Genomic DNA, 3,988 nt, shown 5'->3' on the forward strand with positions numbered 1-3,988 from the left:
AGTAGGGGAGCTTTTTGAGCCAGGATGAGCCAGGAGAAGGAATTTCACAAGGTAATGTCATCAGTTAAGGCAAGGACCAGCCATTTTCACTTCTTTTGTGGTGGAATGTGATCAGTTAAGGCAGGAACAGGCCATTTAAATTTCACTTCTTTTGTGATTCTTCAGTTACTTCAGGCCATCTGGATGTATATGTGCAGGTCACAGGGGATATGATGGCTTAGCTTGGGCTCAGAGCCCTGACAGTCAGGAGTTCAAGACTAGCCTGACCAACATGGTGAAACCCCATTTCTATTGAAAATGCAAAAAAAAAGCTACTTGGGAGGCTGAGGCAGGAGAATTGCTTGAACCATGGAGGCAGAGGTTGCAGTAAGCTGAGATCACACCAATGCCCTCTAGCCTGGGCAACAGAGCAAGACTCTGTCTCCAAAAAAAAAAAAAAAAAAAAAAAAACCACAAAAAACAAACCTCAAGCTGGCTAAATGGATTTTTTTGTTTTTGTTTTTGTTTTTCTTGGAGACGGAGTTTCACTCTTGTTGCCCAGGCTGGAGTGCAATGGCATGATTCCAGCTAACTGCAACCTCCACCTCCCAGGTTCAAGCAATTCTCCTGCCTCAGCCTTCTGAGTAGCTGAGATTACAAGCATGCACCCCCACACCCGGCTAATTTTGTATTTTTAGTAGAGACAGGGTTTTTGCATGTTGGTCAGGCTGGTCTCGAACTCCTGACCTCAGGTGATCTGCCTGTCTTGGCCTCCCAAAGTGCTGGGATTTATAGGCATGAGCCACTGCACCCAACCTTTTTTTTTTTTTTAAAAAAAAAAAAAACACAATTACTTTATTGATTTCTTAGAATCAAATACTGCCAACTAGCATTACTTCCACTCTTGCATCATTAAAACCAAAGGGTATTTCCTCCTTGGTATTTTCAAATGATGCATCATACATTAAACAAAGTTAGAACTTAAAATGCACCCTGATTAATTATGTAAACTGGTAATTTGTTTAAAAAAGCATAATAATTTGGTTCCTTTCTTCATAAAGTAGAAATTTAAATATTTCTCCTGATAGTCTTAAGGTTATAATTATGAGTAGTTCAAAGTGTGGCACATATAGTTTCATCTAGAAGGGTGTGTCTCTTAACACACCTTATTTAAACAAACAATATATGCATTAACAAGATGCACACAGTCAATGAATGATAGAAAGGCTGTTTCAAATATAAGGTAGTCCCTTAGGCCACCGTATTATTTAGGTTTTGCATTATCATTTATGGCATTATAGATTAATTATGCATAACATACTTTTATACATTTTAACCCTGAAGATAAGAAAAATTGTTGCTTGAAAAAAAAAATTATTCCAGGAAGCCATTTGGTTTGTATCAGGAGAAACTGAACCTCCATGAGTTCAGTGTCTGCCAAGTCAGAATAATTAGCTCAAGTCAGCGAATCATATATGCGACGCATTTCACAGTGACACAGTTTCCCAAGTCCTGGCAATGCATCTTCTCCCACAGCCTGCCAGATGAAGCATTTCCGGGATGACCCTTCTATGTGGTTTTCCCTTTTCATTTTTTTTTTGTTGCATTAACTATTACTATATTATTTCCTCTTCTTCCCTCTTCTGTGGCCTTCCATTTTTAATTATTCATAAATCCTTTCAGAATATCTTCAGAGAGCTCCATAAAGGGAAGTTCTGGAGATGAAAAATCCAAGGGAGGAAGATTGGGAATTGAATGTCCTTGGCTTTCCCAGTATTTTCTGCAAATTTCTGCCAGGTTGAGGAGGCTGTAGCAGTTTCTGAATGTGGTGGCAAGCTCCATAACTCTGACATTTCTACAAAATCAGCATCTACATCCAACTCATTTTCTACTGGAACTTTTAGAAGTCTGGCCTTTTCAGCCTTTAGTTGTTTCTTTCCTTAATCTTTCATTCTCAGCCAGAAGGAATTTCACATGCCTCTTCAAATCTGCAATCTTGGATGCTTGCTCTTCTATAATTGTTTTGTCATCTTTTGGGTCTTTGCTTCCAATACATGGCTCTGCTGGCTCACTCTTTTGCTGAAGTAAATATAGTAGTGTGTTTGGGTCCCTGTCAAAGATCCCCTGAATCTCAGGCAGATGTTTCTCTCTGGAACGGCTGTACTTCCGAGAAAAGGGGCTCTGGCACTCTGCATCCTCTGCAGAGGGTTTGTGAGATGCCTGAAGATGGGCGGCTACATCCTTTGTGTTCTGCTGGGCTTTCAATCTTTCTTCACGCTGGGGCCTTTTCCATCTCTCTTGGATGAGGAGGAGCTGTTTCATGTGTCTATCCCTTTGCAATTCCAGTAAAAGCTCAGCTTTTACTGTTCAGATCGTGTCAGCTTCATGGCTTCAGAAAGATAGGCCACAGCCTTTTTGTGACAAGAAATAGCCTCTTTGTATTTGCCTGCTGCTAATAAATGGTCTGCTCATCTGCTCTGTTGATGAGCCAGGTTGAGGGGTCCTTCCATTACTTCCATAGAACTTGGGGTAAGCGGCGGCCTTAGGAAGGGGAGTGGTGGTGCCAGGGAACGTGGAGAGGACTGCAGGGGAGCATGAGGCAGCCGTGGAGACTGCAGCCCCTTTCTGCGCCCCAAGTGCCAGCGGTGGGCACAGCGGGCAACAACCTCACCACTTCCTCCTCTGGCACCATGCCACTAAAGGAGTCTTAAGAGGAAAGGTTGCATGGAAACCATGCACAGAAGTGGTCTGGGATGCAGCACTGCTTGTCATTTTCTGATGGCTAGTTTGAGTAATGGACCATCCAGAGGCCTGGTTCAACTCATCTTGGCAGGGATTGGGTTATGGGTTAACCAAGCACTGGTTTCTTCTCAAAAAGGAGAAAATTGCAACTGCCATGTCAGCTTCTTGCCTGGATTGTTTAAACATTAGCATTTGGAATTTTCAAGCAAATAGGTAGGTATAAATGTAGCAAGAAACAAAGCGAGCGAGGGATTACTTTTGTAACCCCTCAATGGGTTCACCTTGCCCACTGCCTAGACAGAGCTGATTTATCAAGACAGAGGAATTGCAATGGAGAAAGAGTAATTCATGCAGAGCCAACTGTGTGGAGACAGTAGTTTTATTATTACTCAAATCAGTCTTCCCGAGCATTGGGGGATCAGAGTTTTTAAAGATAATTTCGTGGGTAAGGGCTTGGGAAGTAGAGAGGACTGACTAGTCAGGTTGGAGATGGAATCATAGGGGAGTCAAAGTGAGTTTTTCTTGCTGTCTTCTCCTGGATAGGATGGCAGAACTGGTTGAGCCAGATTACCAATCTGGGTGGTGTCAGCTGATCCATGGAGTGCAGGGTCTGCAAAATATCTCAAACATTGATCTTAGGTTTTACAATAGTGATGTTATCCCCAGGAGCAATTTGGAGAGGTTTGGACTCTTGCAGCCTGAGGCTGCATGACCCCTAAACTATAATTTCTTATCTTGTAGCTAATTTGTTAGTCCTACAAAGGCCGACTGGTCCCCAGGCAAGACGGGTATCATTTCGGAAAAGGACTATTATCAATTCTGTTTCAGAGTCAAACCATGAACTGAATTCCTTCCCAAAGTTAGTTCAGCCTACACCCAGGAATGAACAAGGACAGCTGAAAGGTTAGAAGCAAGGAAGAGTTGGTGGCTCCCATAAAATCTCATCAGATGGGTTTTATTTAATCCTATATAATGTGGCTTACTTTCCAACCTGATGCTGGCATAACATTATGTTAGAAACAAATTTTCAGTGCCGCAAGGTGAAACCAGCACTCAGGCAAAAGTTTTCTCAGTAAGGCAATTTACTTTTATAGAAGGGTGCTTTTTGCATGCAAGGCAGAGGCAAGGGAGAGTGTGCAAAACAAAGGAGAGCAGGAGTTTTTCATCCCTAACACAGATCCTGTTCCTGTGTCCTCTCCCTGATGGCTGGGGTTGGACCTCACAATCTAGGATAATTTCAACTGGCTACTGTTGACATCATCAAAGG

The 3,988-nt window shown here is 42.5% G+C and overlaps 1 pseudogene; it reads right to left on the bottom strand.

Annotated features, from left to right (window-relative positions):
• Positions 1–1,638: 1,638 nt before the first annotated feature.
• Positions 1,639–2,567, bottom strand: LOC129489609 (nuclear receptor-binding factor 2-like; annotated as a pseudogene).
• Positions 2,568–3,988: the final 1,421 nt, after the last annotated feature.

The sequence above is a fragment of the Symphalangus syndactylus genome, chromosome 1 (genome assembly GCF_028878055.3).
Source record: "Symphalangus syndactylus isolate Jambi chromosome 1, NHGRI_mSymSyn1-v2.1_pri, whole genome shotgun sequence".
NCBI lineage: Eukaryota > Metazoa > Chordata > Mammalia > Primates > Hylobatidae > Symphalangus > Symphalangus syndactylus.